The sequence below is a fragment of the Stegostoma tigrinum genome, chromosome 21 (assembly GCF_030684315.1).
Source record: "Stegostoma tigrinum isolate sSteTig4 chromosome 21, sSteTig4.hap1, whole genome shotgun sequence".
In the NCBI taxonomy this organism is placed as follows: Eukaryota; Metazoa; Chordata; class Chondrichthyes; order Orectolobiformes; family Stegostomatidae; genus Stegostoma; species Stegostoma tigrinum.
Genome location: NC_081374.1, coordinates 9,402,055 through 9,418,492, shown reverse-complemented (window position 1 = coordinate 9,418,492; position 16,438 = coordinate 9,402,055). Strand labels below are relative to the sequence as shown.

Here is a 16,438-nt window from a genome sequence, read left to right as displayed (position 1 = left end):
GATGTGCAGGTGAGATGAATTTGCCATGCTTAGGGATGTACAGGCTAGAGGGATGGGATACTGAGCGGAATGGCTGCTTCTTGCACTGTAGGGATTCTAAGTTATCTTCAATGAAAATTTACCAAAAGTGGCAGTGTTGCAACCCCCGGAGACCTGAATTCAACATCCATGCAATCCAGAGGTGAGTCATTACCTGTGTGAACAGGTTGATTAGAAAATATCTGGTGGCGCAGTGACCATGCCTCTGGGTCAGGAGGGCTGGGCTCAATTCCCAGGAGCACAAGAGCTGATGTTTCGGGCCAAGACCCTTCATCAGAGAGGAGGATGGGGAGAGGGAACTGGAATAAATAGGGAGAGAGAGGGAGGCGGACCGAAGATGGAGAGAAAAGAAGATAGGTGGACAGGAGAGTATAGGTGAGGAGGTAGGGAGGGGATAGGTCAGTCCAGGGAAGACGGACAGGTCAAGGGGACGGGATGAGGTTAGTAGGTAGGAGATGGAGGTGCGGCTTGGGGTGGGAGGAAGGGATGGGTGAGAGGAAAAACAGGTTAGGGAAGTGGTGACAGGCTGGTCTGGTTTTGGGATGCAGTGGGGGGAGGGGACGAGCTGGGCTGGTTTTGGGATGCTCCTCCCCCCCATCCCAGGCCCCAAGATGGCCTTCCATATCAAGCAAATGTTCACCTGCACCTCTGCCAATGTGGTATATTGTATCCATTGTACCCGGTGTGGCTTCCTCTACATTGGGGAAACCAAACGAAGGCTTGGGGCTTTGCAGAACATCTCCGCTCGGTTCGCAATAAACAACTGCAACCTCCCAGTTGCCAACCATTTTAATTCCCCCTCCCATTCCTCAGACGACATGTCCATCATGGGCCTCCTGCAGTGCCACAATGATGCCACCCGAAGGTTGCAGTAACAGCAACTCATATTCCGCTTGGGAACCCTGCAGCCCAATTGTATCAATGTGGACTTCACCAGCTTCAAAATCTCCCCTTCCCTCACCGCATCCCAAAACCAGCCCAGTTCTTCCCCTCCCCCCACTGCATCCCAAAACCAGCCCAGTTCTTCCCCTCCCCCAACTGCATCCCAAAACCAGCCCAGCCTGTCTCTGCTTCCCTAACCTGTTCTTCCTCTCACCCATCCCTTCCTCCCACCTCAAGCTGCACCTCCATCTCCTACCTACTAACCTCATCCAGCCTCCTTGACCTGTCCGTCTTCCCCGGACTGACCTATCCCCTCCCTACCTCCCCAGCTAACTTCTCCTCTATCCATCTTCGATCAGCCTCTCCTTCTCTCCCTATTTATTTCAGAACCCTCTCCCTCTCCCCCTTCTCTGATGAAGGGTCTAGGCCCGAAACGTCAGCTTTTGTGCTCCTGAGATGCTGCTGGGCCTGCTGTGTTCATCCAGCTCCACACTCTGTTATCTTCTATGGAAAGTGGAATTGTTTTGGAGCAATTGGTTTGGATTGCTGGAGATAATCTGTTTATCACCTGGGAACCAGGGCAAGATGTTGAACTGGGGAGGAGCTGGGCAGAATGAAATGGTGAATGTTGAAGAATGTGAGGTGGACTTTTGAGAAATGGAGTACTTTGCTACTTTTTTTGTCTCTAGCATCAGTGTCGAGCAGGAATACAGCCTGAACAAACAGAAGTGGAAAGTTTCCTATACATTGCTCCATTGCATAGCTCAAGCCTAAGCCCGGAAAACCATACTGTAGTAGACCAGCTGCATTTTCCATTTGGCACACTTGCTGGTCACCTCTCTGGTTTGCTGTGTGTGGAATACCCCGAAGAAACAACTGAGGATTCTACAACAGTACCTCCCAAACCCACCAGCTCAGACAAAGTTAGCAGGTACGTAGAAATATCACGTCAGATGTCATCCTGACTGGGAAAAGTACCAACAATTTTATCCTTCAGCTCCGAGTTAAAATTCCTGGTGTCCCCTTCTTAACGTCAGACTCGTTTCCCACCCACGCCGGGAGGGGTTAGCCTAGTCGCATTATCACTGCGCTATTAATCCAGGGGACATGGGTTCAAATCCTGTCGTGGAAGATGCTGGAATACAAAGGCAAGGGAATTTTTTTTTAAGAAAAACTGAAATTACGAGTCCAACAATGATCACGAAACCACTGTTGGGGAAAAAGGTCATCTGGCTCACTAATGTTCTTTCGGGAAGGAAACTGCCATCCTTCCCTGGTCTGGCCTACATGTGACTCTAGACGCACAGCAATGTGGTTGACTCTTAACTGCCCTCTTGGTCGTTATGGATGGGCAATAAATGCTGCCCAGCAATTCCTGTGACCCATGATCGAATTTAAAAAAAGATGGACCATCAAGTTGTAGTGACCAAACACGGTTCCTGTCTGTCTTTTCGATAAGAATTAGGAATGAATAGTAAGCGTTGGCCTTGTCCATATCCCAAGAAGGAAGAAGTTTAAAATTTGCTGTAAAGTGGAGTAACTAAATTGCAAGCAGTCACCTACTGCTGATCCGAAAATCTGTTTTAATTATTTGGTGAAATTAGTTGATGGCTAAGTATTGGTCAGGAACAGCAGGAAGAATTCCTCCTGCCCTCTGCATTACTGCCACGGGATTTTTTTTGTGATCACCCGATTGGGACGAAAACTTACTTGCTTTAGTAATACTTCCGAAAAACTAACTCCGACTGTGCACTGATCCTTCACTGAAATGTTAGCCTTGACTGTTTTTTTGCTTAGCTTTACTGAGAGCTGGATTTGGGCTCACAATGCTCTGACTCAAAAGCGGATGTCTACTGAACTACAGCTGGCACAAGGCAAGACTCAGGGGACATAGTCCTTGATGGGTCTTTGAACAAGACAAAATAATCAAGATGACATTGCAAAAAGTGTTAAGTGCTCGCAGCCTTATTAGAATGGCTACTTGAGATAGCAATCCCTCACTTCATTACCTGAATAGTAGAGAGCATTGGAGGGAAAACAAGTTACTTAGTTGGTGACATGGTAACTGATTCAAAGAGTTTTCCGATAAATACGGCCCCAAGAGGTTAGGGGCTTATATATAAGTTTGAACAACTGATTTTATCTTTGTACAGCAAATAAAATGTCACCGTCATGCAACAGCACGTATTAGATAAAGACATAACTTGAAGGCTTTTTACGAAATCAGTTGGCAAAAGCAAAACGAGCTTATTAAAAACAAACAGCCACATAGTTTCCGTCACAACCGCAACGCTATAATTCTTCAAGTGTGGTACTGGGAGGAGAGAACGCTGAGATTAGCCTATTGAAGTGAGGAGATGTTTGTTAAGCAAGTGTGCAAACACACCATCCCACACATCATTATGCAGAGATAAACATCTGCGCTCCCTTCAGTACACAGATATAAAGATCTCAAACACACAGGATCAATACAACATTATATTTCCCTTCCCACTACAACACACATCGCAAACCAGGTACCTGGATCCACAGAAAGATGCTAGTGAGCATTATCACTCGTAGTATTTTCTCCCGAAGTCTCTTTTTCCCTAAGCACTCACGTAGGTTCCACTCATATGGAATAACATGTATTTACATAGAAGCTGCTATGATACAAATTCTGCAGACGAGCCATTTCGGACTTGGAATGTTAACTGTTTCTCTCTCCACAGATGCTGCTCGACGTGCTGAGTTTCTTTAGCACATTCCGTTTTAATTTGTTTATATAGCCGCTTCCACAAGGCGTCAGGGCATCCCAAAGTGCTTTACAGCTAATTAAATACTGTTCGAAGTGTAGTCACTGCAGCTATTAAGACTTTGCACACAGCAAGGCTCCCGTAAACAAAAATGCCATCCTGACAAGGGAACCTGTTTTTGTGTCGCTCATTGAGGAATAAATATTGGCCTGGAGATTCGGGATAATTACCCTGGTCGCCATGTGACCTTTAAATTCCACCTGTGAGGGTGGTCTTAATCCTAGCTGACCCTCCAGAAGAACACATCTTTAACAGCGTAGAGGTCCCTCAGTACAACATTTATATAGCTATTCTACAACCGTTCGAAAAGCAACTATTCTGAAGAAAGAAGACCAGACTCACAGTGTTAACTGTTTCTCTCTCCATTGATGCCAGACCTGCTGAAGTTTTGCAACATCCTGTTTGTTTGGTGTAACTTTATGTTTTGGGGTATATTTAAAAAAAACTAAAAAAGAAGTGCGTGTCACCGAGATAGTAAGAACTGCCGACGCTGGAGAATCTGAGATAACAAAGTGTGGAGCTGGATGAATACAGCAGACCAAGCAGCACCAGAGGAGAAGGAAAGCTGACGTTTCGGACCTGGACCCTTCTTCAAAAATGGGCATATATTGCCCATCCCTAGTTGCCCGAGAAGGAGGTGATCTGCCTTGTCTATTTTGTTAATGGCAGCCACGCATCAAACCAGCGGCTACAACTGAAAACAAAATACTTATTTGCTTCTGAAACGCTGTGGATCGTTGAGGCTAATGAGGATAGTCTCAAATACCAGACCTCTCTTTTTCCTTATTGTTACCATCTTGGCTTCACCATATTCAGTACCAATTTAATTCACATTCAACTTCACTTTTGATACAAAACCCCAATATTGTCATTGTTTGCTGGGGAGACCTTTCACTAACTTTAGCTCGGAGAGAACAATCCTCGCTGCAATATTTTAACACGGATTAACACAAGTTATTAAGCAAACACAAATGCACAAAAAGACACACACTAGCAAATCCACAGAAGTATGTGCAGACGACATGTACACAGATACCCGAACACGAACATTTTGGGACACACCGATAGATACAAGTATCCATATACACCTTAACCTATAGACCTGCACATTTAGTATATAAATGTTTACAATAACAAGCAGATATATTTGTGTGTGTGTGTGTGTGTGTGTGTGTGTGTGTGTGTGTAAAGTGTACGAATGTACGCCACATAGGCCAATAGCTACATACAGTTGGCAACGTACCCATATGGGACCCACTGTTAATGTAAGCCTTGCGCATTTGCACACACATGAAAAATGTACACACAACTGCGCTCACAGAACTGGCCACAGGGACAGGCTAACATGCGTGTAGAATGATACAGAGCAGGAGGCCAGCCGACCCACCAAACCAAAGAGTAGCTGTTTGCAGAATTAGTCCCCCCTCTTTCCCACACCTAGTCCTACTGTTTCTTCTCTCCCCCCCCCCCCCCCCCCCCCAGAATGAACATAATTACCTTTTGAAAGTTACTTCTGAATCTGTTTCCTTCATCCTTTCGGATGGAGGGGCTTCCACAGCTCAGGACATGGGAGGCTATATATGCAGTCAGACTCCCAAAGTCAGGCACCCATGCACGCACCACACGCTGACACTACACTGACACACCCAGGCACTGACACACCATGTGCATGTGCTGCCCACACACGAAGTCACCACATTGGTCGCACACTCACTGAGCAGCAGATAATCTTGCGCACACAGCAGGGGAACTCCAACATCCCCCCTCTCTCTCTCACAAACACACACAAACACGAATACACACCCGCACACCAGCTTTCGCAAACACCCACCCACCCACACACACACACACAAACGCACACACACACATAAACACCACCCACACCCACACACTGCAAGTGCCCATATCCATCCACACAGCAATTTATCAGTGAATGCGGACGCTCTGTCCTGGAGACACCTACATAGCCAAAGAACCCAGCCTCAGACCGCACAAGCTCAGGAATATCATAGTCACACGCTATGTGGATAGTAAACCACGACAGTCAAAACTAAAACAACTTAATTAAGACTAACGTTGCATTTGAAAAAGCTAAGATTTGCACATCACTCCCTCCCACTTCCCTTGCCCTAACTATAAGCTCCCGAGACCGCCCCTCCTTGTTGCACCTTGCAAAGATTTAAATTTTCTTCAGACAGACCACCAGGGCACAGCACAGCAGACTGTTTCACAAGATCCCAAAATTGTTACAAGCCATGGGTTCCTCTTCCGAGAGTTGTTCTCTCTTCTCTGTGATACATAATTATGTTACCGTTACATCTGACTCAGGGAACCCTTCGCGTGTTTGTCCCGTAAGAGATGGAGGAGAGAGAGAGAGACAGACGTGTTCTTTTGACCTCGCAATTCCTGCAGCGTTGTTCAGTGACAGCCTGGGCTGACAGAGCTAAATGGTACACTGAAGGCTGAGAAAACTGCAGAAGGATTGCACTGAACCTAGTGGACATCAGCTGGCTATTTAGACCTTCCTGCACTGCAATGAAAACGCTCCGTCAGATGTGAATGGATTCATTTCCAACGGGGCTAAACTGCCCCTCAAACCCACTTTTGTTAAAACGTTTTGATTAGTCCCCTATCGCTTCCCAAACCCTCCTCAAATCATTGAACGCTCACACACTTGTTCCAATCTGATACACAAAAAAAATATTTGTTTCTTCCCTAGATTATTTCCCCTTGCCCGTTTCTGGGCTCTCGACAATGATTCAGAACGCCCCCGACACATTATGTTTTCCAGGACACTCACCGTGGATTTGCTCAGAGCTCAGGTCCAGGCTTCTCCTTAGCCATTCCTCACGCTGGATCGCAGTCCAGATCCCGGAACCTTCACAACACTCTGCTGTTTTCTCCCACACAGTGACGAATTATTCTGACCATCCTTCAGATTTAAGCCTCACTGGTTCCAGGATTCATCTGCCCTTCTTTTCCGCGCTGTCTCTCCTCCTTCCCTCCCTCCCCCTGACTCAGTAGCGAGCTGAGTGTCTGCAGCGTTCCCCTCGCCTCCCAGCCCCTCGCCTACTCAGTTTCTCTCTCTATCTCTATCTCTCTCTCTCTCTCATTTAGTGTCTCTGAGTCAGGCAGTGAGCTGCAGCTCTCAACGTTCCCCCCCCAGCCCCCGCCCTCACTGCCCACAGCCCACAGCCCATAGGCTGCTCCAGGCAAAGGGGCTGTCACTGCAAAGCAGCCCCCATTGGCTGTGTCTACGGGTCCTTTGCAGATCACAACCAGGAGGAGGGAAGGAGGCGATCAGGAGGTCGGAGGGATGGAGGAGGAGGGGATGGGGAGGAAGAGGGAGGGATGGAGGAGGAGGGTGGGGGGGAGGAAGAGGGAGGGATGGAGGAGGAGGGGATGGGGAGGAGGAAGAGGAGGGGATGGGGAGGACGGAGGGAATGGGGAGGAGGCAATCAGGGAGGAGGGGATGGGGAGGGAGGGATTGGGAGGAGGGGATGAGGAGGAGGGGATGAGGAGGAGGAGTTGGGGAGGGGGGACCAGGAGGACGGAGGAGGAGGGAGGGATGGGGAGGAAAGAATGGGGAGGAGGGTTTTCGGGAGGACAGAGGGATGGAGGATGAGGGGATGGGGTAGGACAGAGGGATGGAGGAAGAGGGGATGGGGAGGATGGTAGGATGGAGGACTTTGCAATCGGAGAGAAGTAGGGAAGAATGGAGAGAAGGAGGAAGAGGGAAAGTGATGAACAGGAGGGGAAGGGAGGGAGAGGGAACAGGAGTCAGGAGGAATGGAGAGGAAGAGGGGAAGCGAGGGGCATGGGAGGGAGGGACATATTGGAAGAATGGATGAGGGAAAGGGATGTAGGAGGAGGGTAAGGGATGGAGAAGACGTTGAAAATGCGGATTGAGAGAAGGGGAAGGGAGAAGGAGGGATGGGAATAGGGGAGGGAAAGGTAAGGGGGAAGAGGGAAGGGTGGGAAGGGAAGATGTGAATGGAGGATGGTAAGGGGAAAGGAGGAGGGAGGAGAGAGGAGGGACGAGTTAGGGAAAGAGGATGGGTAGAATAGGGAGGAACTGAAATAGGAGGGCAAAGAGAGGGGAAACAGAGTGGAGAGGGCAAGGAGGAATATAGGGAGTGGAAAGGAAGGATACAGAAGGAGAAAGGAGGGAAAGAAGGTGAGGGAGAGTATATGGATGGAGATTGAAGAGGGAAGGGAAAGTGGGAGGAATTATAGGTATCAAGGGGAAAGGAAATAGGGAAAGAGGATGGAGTGAAGAGGGATGATGAGTGGAAGAGAAGAGTGAGTGAGGGACGGGGAGGGAAGGAGTTCAGGGGAGGCTGGGAGAGTGATGACAAATGTAGGAGGAGGAGAGTAGGGAGGAAGGGATGGAGAAGCGAAGGGAGCAGGGGCAAGAAAGAAGAATAGTGAGAGAAGATGGAGGGAGGGGATGAAAGGGGAGGGAGGAAGGTAGGATAGAGGGAGAGGCAGGAAAGGGAGCTGAAGAGAAGAAGAGTAGGACTGGGGATAGAGATAGTTTGGAGGCAGAGAGCAGAGAAATGCAGGCAAGGGAGGAGGAGGCTGGGATTGGGAGGTGGAAGAGGTGTAGGGGAGTAGATGTGGAGTAAGGGGTAGTAAGTGGGGAGGGAAGGGGTAATGTGGGGAATGGGGTAAGAGAGGTGCAGAGAATGAAGGTGGGAGGAGGGCAAAGACTGAAAAGAAAGGTAGGGAAGTGGAAAGGCAGAGCGAGGAAGAGAATGAGTGAGGGAGAGAGGGGCAGGGAGGATGTGATGTCAGGAAAGAGGGAGTGGATGGAGGGAGTTTGAAGGTGCAGAAAGGGGGACAGAGGAGAGGAAAGTGGCAGGGGAAGGCGATGGGAGAAGAGGCTATTGGGGCAAAAGGGAAGACCTATAGTGTGAATGAGAGCCAGAGGGAAGGTGGAAAAGGTGAGTGAGAATAAATGATGGATGGGACTGGAATGGGAAACCTGGAGGGAGGGAGAGGTGGAGGAATGCAGATGGTGAGGGGAGAGAGAGAGATTGATTGGGAGTCTGGGGACCAGAAGTAATCACAAATCCCTCCCCTGAGCAAATTAAACAGATATGCGCAGTAAATTGTTGATTCAGATTTTGATGATATTCCTGCCATCAAGACAACCGTATATCTGCATCTTTATAACAACAGCAAAGAGATATTCTGGTGGCATGGTCTGGAGACACAGTGTAATGGCAATGTCACTGGATTGGCAAGAATGACGGAGGCCAGTGTCCTTGGGACCTGAAAGCTGGTGCAATCTGAATTCAATAAACTCTAAAATTTAAAAAATAGTTATTCTAATTGTTGTTGTAAAATCCCACCTGGTTCATAAATGCCTTTCGGGGATCTTTGCCTGGTCTGTATGTGACTCCTTGCCTACAGCATTATAGTTCATCCTTAACAGCCATTTGGGTACTAAGCGATGGACAATAAATAAAAATGGACGTTTTTCTCGCTCCATTCTTATCTGCCTTCCGGAGGGACCACTCTCTCCGTGACTCGCTTGTCCGCTCCACACTCCCCTCCAGCCCCACCTCCCCCAGCACTTTTCCCTGCGACTGCAGGAAGTGCAACACCTGCCCCTACACCTACCCCCTCACCCCTATCCCAGGCCCCATAACACCTTCCACATCAAACAGATGTTCACCTGCACATCTGCTAATATAGTATACTGTTTCTGCTGTTCCAGATGTGGCCTCCTCTACATCGGGGAAACCAAGCAGAGGCTTGGGGACCGCTTTGCGGAACGCCTATGCTTGGTTTGCACTAAACAACTGCACCTCCCAGTCACGAACATTTCAACTCCTCCTCCCACTCCTTAGATGACATGCCCGTCCTGGGCCTCCTGCAGTGCCACAATGATGCCACCTGAAGTTTTCAGGAACAACATCTCATATTTCACTTGGGAACCCTGCAGCCCAAGGGTATCAATGTGGACTTCACAAGCTTCAAAATCTCCCCTCCCCCAACTACATCCCAAAACCAGCCCAGCTTGTCCCCGCCTCCTTAACCTGTCCTTCCTCCCACCTATTACCTCCCCCCACCTCAAGCCCTGCCCCCATCTCCTATCTACTAACCTCATCCCACCCCTTTGACCTGTCCGCCCTCCCTGGGCTGACCTACCCCTCCGTAACTCCCCACCTACACTCACCTTTACTGGCTTCACCCTCGCCTCTTTGACCTGTCTGTCTCCTCTCCACCTACTTCTCCTCTCTCCATCTTCTATCTGCATCCACCTCTCTCCCTATTTATTTCAGAATGCCCTTCCCTTCCCCCATTTCTGAAGAAGGGTCTAGGCCCGAAAAGTCAGCCTTCCTGCTTGGCCTGCTGTGTTCATTCTTACGAATTTTCTCAGTTATTGCAAAATGGGAAGACTCAAAAGAATGTACCTTTCCTGAAATACTCAAGTTTTTGTATTATTTCCTGAGATGCCCATGTCACTGGCTCGGCTATCAGTTATCTTCCACACTAATTGCCAAAAAGGCAGTTAAGAGTAAAAAAAAGCACTGGTGTTCTGTAGGAACATGTCAGCTAGGCCACGTTAGGATTTCCTTCTCATGAGGCCATCAATGCAACAGATGGTCTTTTCACATGGAACAATCTTGGCAGCTCATCAACAAAAATTACAAAGATCCAGAGAAGATTAGCACGACTCCTGCACAAGGATGACTCACAGATTTGTGAAGGGGTCCATATTGGCGGAGACGATGGCGTACTGGTATTATCACTAGACTAATAATCCAGACACACAGGTGGAGCTTGTTTTCGAATCATGCCGTGGCAAATGGTTGACTTTTAATTTGTTAGAAGACTGGAATTAAGAGTCTAATGATGGCCATAAATCCATTGTCAGGGAAAAAAAGAAATGAGGGCCCTCTTGTGACACAGTGTCCTTCCCCTTAGACTGCAAGGCCGCGGTTTAAGACCCAGCTGCTCCTGAACAGTGTAATAATGTCTCTGAACAGGTTGGTTAGCAAAACTGGTTAAGTTTTTTAAAAAATTACAAGTTATTATATGGAGGAACTAGACCAGATTTTTTTCCTAAATTCCAGAATCTTATTTTTAATCAAATTCAAATTTCATCACCTGCCATGTTAGGATTTGAACTCATGTCCCCAGAATAATGCACTGGGCTTCTGAAATACTAGCACAATGACATTATCAGTAAGCCACTGCATCTGCATGTCCGTGGCTGCCAAATGACTATTTCCAACGGTTCTGGCTAGCATCTCTTGGCATTAATCTTTTAATAAGACTTTAAAATTTATCAATGTTTCAGCTCCCCCTGATCTTCACAGTTATGGAAGCATGACTGACCAAAGTATTTCATGTGAAAATCAGTAGCTCTAACAGATCAACATGTTACCAGCTGAACCAAAGCTGGTGTTTGAACAGTCACTGATGAAGATTCAAGCAGAAGAATGAGATGAAGTAGCACCGGCTCCAAGTGATCAAACAAATTCAACAAAATTAAGCCATAAAAGCAAAAGGCATCGGGATTGAAATGTAGGTCAGTCCTTAATTATTTGAAAGAGGAATGAGATCATTCCTCTAACATGCCATGTGTTTCCAACACTTTTGTTCCAGGTACAGCAGCAGTTATGATTTCTATCTTTACCTCCAAAGGTCTCAGGGAAGCTCTCTGAACAGAATAAAAGCCTCATTGTTTTAGCTACCATTTTACTTGCATTTATTCAGATTTGTACAACTGTTTAGGAACCATTTTCTGTCAGAGAAACTGGCATTATTATCTTAAAATAAAATAAATGTACACAAAAACATCCATCTGCCATGGTTTTAGCACCTGGAAATAGTCGTGGCCTCTGTACAGCCAGGCTCAATAGAAAATAGGAAGGAGATCAGGCCATTCAGCCCCTCAGACTTCCATTGCCATTCAATTAAGCCATATCTCCTTGAGATTACCTCTATAAAGGCTAGTTCTAATTTTAAGATATGCAGCCTGAATCCCTGGCCCAGTGGAAATTTTTCGCCATGTCGGCCCTACTAATTCCTTTAATCATCTTAAATGCTTCAATTAGACTCCCCAATCTGCTTTTTTCTTGGGAGTGCCAGTTTATCCTGTAATCTGTTTTCAGAATCTAACTCTTTAAGTCCCAATCATTTCATGAACCTCTTGAGTGTTTCACCCACTTTAAATAAACAAACATGATATGGAAGTGCCACTGGGTGGACAAAATCAGAAATCACACAACACCAGATTATAGTCCAACCGGAAACACAAGATCCAAACACTTGTGATTTCAAATAAACCTGTGGGACAATACCCTGGTGTTACATGACTTCTGACTGTAATCAAACAGGGATTTCTTATGAGGGTAGATTAAGTAGGTTGGCCTGAACTCATTGAAATTTAGATTAATGAGAGGCAGCCTTATTTAATGTAAGGGGATTTGACACAATAGATTCAGAAAGGTTGTTTCCTCCAGTGGGAGATTCTTGGGCTAGAGGGCATCATCTCAGAACAAGGGATCGCACATTTATGACAGAGAAAGGAAGTAATTTCTGCATTCAGATGGTAATGAATCTTTGGGATTCTTTACCTGTTGAGGCTGGGCCATTAAGTCAATTCAAAATCAAGATAGGCAATTTTTTTAATTAGTAAGGGAATAAAGGGTGATGTACAAGAACATGTAACTGAGGATTATCAGATCAGCCATGATCTCACTGAATGGCCTACTTTGGCTCATGCAGGTTATGGTTCTTTAGTCTTTCATCTGAACTGAAATCTGGATTTGGAATTCGCAACCTGGAACACAGATAGAATCAGGGCTTTGAAAAGGGCATCAGATATGCAGCTGAAGAAAAATAAATTGCAGGAATGTGATGTAAGAACAGGTATACGGGAGAAGCTGAGTAACCTCTGATCTTTTTTGTTCCCCAGCCTGGCAATGTTTAACCCCGGGCAAGACTTTCACAATGCAAGTTTCTTGATTACTTCTCCATCTCATCCAAGTTGGGCAAGCCCGAATGATGGATGAATGATTTATTTATTGTCACTTATCTTTTACAGTAAATCATGCAGTAAAATAGAGTTGCCACAATCCAATGCCATTTTGAATAGTTTAAGAATGAGAGAAAACAGGATAAAAGATACAACTGAAAGAGCATCTTGAGTCCTGAACTGGGTCAGTAATGACACATGCACTGCCACCCTTCCTCCACCACCTCGCCACCACCGGCGAAGGACCCATCATAGAACATAGAACATAGAACATTACAGCACAGTACAGGCCCTTCGTCCCTCAATGTTGTGCCAACCTGTCATACCAATCTGAAGCCTATTCTAACCTACACTATTCCATGTACGTCCATATGCTTGTCCAATGACGACTTAAATGTACCTAAAGTTGGCGAATCTACTACCGTTACAGGCAAAGCGTTCCATAACCTTACTACTCTCGGAGTAAAGAAACTCTCTCTGACATCTCTCCTATATCTTTCACCCCTCAATTTAAAGCTATGCCCCCTCATGCTCGCCGTCACCATCCTAGGAAAAAAAACTCTCCCTATCCACCCTATCTAACCCTTTGCTTATCCTATATGTCTCAATTAAGTCACCTCTCAACCTTCTTCTCTCTAACGAAAACAGTCTCAAGTCCCTCAGCCTTTCCTCATAAGACCTTCCTTCCATACCAGGCAACATCCTAGTAAATCTCCTCTGCACCCTTTCCAAAGCTTCCACATCCTTCTTATAATGCGGTGACCAGAACTGTACGCAATACTCCAAGTGCGGCCACACCAGAGTTTTGTACAGCTTCACCATAACCTCTTGGTTCCGGAACTCAATCCCTCTATTAATAAAAGCTAAACCACTGTATGCCTTCTGAACAACCCTGTCAACCTGGGTGGCAACTTTCAAGGATCTGTGTACATGGACACCGAGATCTCTCTGCTCATCTACACTACTAAAAATCTTACCATTAGCCCAGTACTTTGCATTCTGGTTACTCCTACCAAAGTGCATCACCTCACACTTGCCTGCATTAAACTCCATTTGCCACCTCTCAGCCCAGCTCTGCAGCTTATCTATGTCTCTCTGTAACCTCAACATCCTTCGTCACTATCCACAACTCCACCGACCTTAGTGTTGTCTGCAAATTTACTAACCCATCCTTCTACGCCCTCATCCAGGTCATTTATAAAAATGACAAACAGCAGTGGACCCAACACCGACCCTTGCGGTACACCACTAGTAACTGGTCTTCAGGGTGAACATTTCCCATCAACCACCACCCTCTGTCTTCTTTCAGCAAGCCAATTTCTGATCCAAACTGCTATATCTCCCACAATCCCATTCCTCCGCATTTTGTACAATAGCCTACTGTGGGGAACCTTATTGAATGCCTTGCTGAAATCCATATACACCACATCAACCGGCTTACTCTCATCTATCCGTTTGGTCACCTTCTCAAAGAACTCAATAAGGTTTGTGAGGCACAACCCTCCCTTCACAAAACCGTGCTGACTATCCCTAATCAAATTATTCTTTTCTAGATGATTATAAATCCTATCCCTTATAACCTTTTCCAACACTTTACCAACAACTGAAGTAAGGTTCATTGGTCTATAATTACCAGGGTTGTCTTTACTCCCCTCCTTGAACAGGGGAATCACATTTGCTATCCTCCAGTTGTCTGGCACTATTCCTGTAGACAATGACGAGTTAAAGATCAATGCCAAAGGTTCAGCAATCTCCTCCCTGGCTTCCCAGAGGATCCTAGGGTAAATCCTGTCCGGCCCAGGGGACTTATCAATTTTCACACTCTGTGGGATTTTTAACACCTCTTCCTTGTGAACCTCAATCCCACCTAGTCTAGTAACCTGTATCTCAGTATTCTCCTCGATAACATTGTCGTTTTCTAGAGTGAATACTGTTGAAAAATATTCGTTTAGTGCTTCCCCTATCTCCTCTGACTCCACACACAACTTACCACTCCTATCTTTGATTGGCCCTAATCTTACTCTCGTCATTCTTTTATTCCTTAAGTACCTATAGAAAGCCATAAGAGTCACCATCTCTTTGCTCCTGGGCCCATCTTGCCAACACTGCTGCTGATGCCAATGCTGGGTCCTGTGCTGAACTTACGCTTGCCCCGCAACCAGGGTTCCCCGAACCTGTTGACACCTTATCAACACGAACAGTCCCTGCTCTGGGCTTACTGCAACTAGGAGGCCCTGGCTCCACTAACCCCACCAGGCCGCCTCCACCGTCTCATCAAGAGTCCCTCTCTGGCTGCCCTCCTCTGAGATGTTACCTTGCCAGCGCTGCCAACTTGTAAATTCTGCTGCTGCTGCCGCCTCCAACCACCGAAGGAGTTTTGCCACCATTGCTGCTGCCAGCCCTGAATGCCAGAGGACATCCTTATTGCCGCTGCCACCATCGCCTCTGGATGTCTTTGAGCTCCCCACAAATTTGATTTTTGCTGCACAATATTAGTTCCCCCTGCATTCCTGCACAGTGAGCCACAGTGTCTTGTTGCCTTGAGTTGTCCTCCACCTCCCGATCCTGCCAGACTCACTGTTCCTGAGTTATCAAAGATATCCTTAGAAATTCTTTCCCTTGATAAATCCATTTCCGAGGCAACTTGAATCATGTTGGCCTTGTATCCAGGTAGCAATGCGAATTAGCCAGCAAAACTCTCTTTCTTGTCGGAACTAAAGGGACAACTTAAAACATAAGCTTTGCAATGCAACATTCTTATTCTTTTCCAAGATATTGGAAATTCACAGCATTCCCATTAGTGCATAAGCTGCTACAATTGTCTCCAACACCTTGCATTTTCTTCCCTATAAACGAAAGTAAGTCTTCCCTTCATCTCTAACAATCAAGCCCACCAGTACTGAAATCAGCCTATCACATCATTCCTTTTATTTTACTTAAAATTAAAGACCCAGCCTCAAAACATAAGTAGAAATCCAAAGATGTTGCAAGTGACAATTTAACCAAGATGCAGGTGATACTTGGTCCTTCAAGCTGTGTCAAGTGAGACAGCAGGAGAAAACATCGCCTCTCAATGAGTTGGACTGAAGGGTTTCCGCGCTCGATGACTCTATGTACAGGTTAGGTGGATTGGTCATGCTAAATTTCTCATAGCTCCAGGGATGTATAGGTTAGGTGGATTGGCCATGGGAAATGTAAGGTTGTGGGGTTAGGGTAGTGGGGTGGAACAAAAACAGAAGTTGCTGGAAAAGCTTAGTGGGCCTGGCAGCACCTGTGAAAATAGAGTTCTGAGGAAAGGTCACTGGACCCGAAGTGTTAACTCTGATTTTTTTCTTCACAGGCACTGCCAGACCTGCTGAGCTTTTCCAGCAACTTCTGTTTTTGTGGGTAGTGGGATGGGTCTGGCTGGGATGCTCTTCGGAGGGTCAGTATGGACTCGATGGGATGAATGGCCTGCTTCCACACTGTTGGGATTCTATGCCGATTCCATAAATTTCATACTTGTAAAAACAGGTGACCAATAGTTTGGTGAGAGAGATAGGTTTTAATAAGTTTGTTAAGAGAGGGATGGAGAGAAGTAGCAAGAGATGTAGATCTAGGGAGGGAATTCCAAAGTTGAATTTTTAAGTGACAAAGGTGTAGATGTCAAGGGTTGTGCAATAAAAATCCACTGCAAGGGTAGACAGCCCACAGAGTAGGTGATGAATACAGGGAACATTGGAAT

At 46.4% G+C, this 16,438-nt stretch overlaps 1 protein-coding gene and 1 non-coding gene across 4 annotated transcripts in view; one reads left to right on the top strand and one right to left on the bottom strand.

Annotated features, from left to right (window-relative positions):
- Positions 1 to 6,813, bottom strand: part of LOC125462621 (leucine-rich repeat neuronal protein 2-like) — a 202,257-nt gene extending 195,444 nt beyond the window's left edge. For 2 of the 3 annotated variants that reach the window (XM_048552834.2, XM_048552835.2), the window contains exon 1: positions 6,517 to 6,813. The gene's annotated coding sequence lies outside the window, so the exon portion shown is untranslated. Of the gene's footprint in view, positions 1 to 5,213; positions 5,233 to 6,516 lie in introns of those variants that run through there. The other variant, XM_059653331.1, reaches the window with a different exon arrangement.
- Positions 6,814 to 10,346: 3,533 nt separating this feature from the next.
- LOC125463029 (U6 spliceosomal RNA) lies at positions 10,347 to 10,452 on the top strand. The gene has a single exon (XR_007249739.1). It is a non-coding gene; the product is annotated as a U6 spliceosomal RNA (small nuclear RNA).
- Positions 10,453 to 16,438: the final 5,986 nt, after the last annotated feature.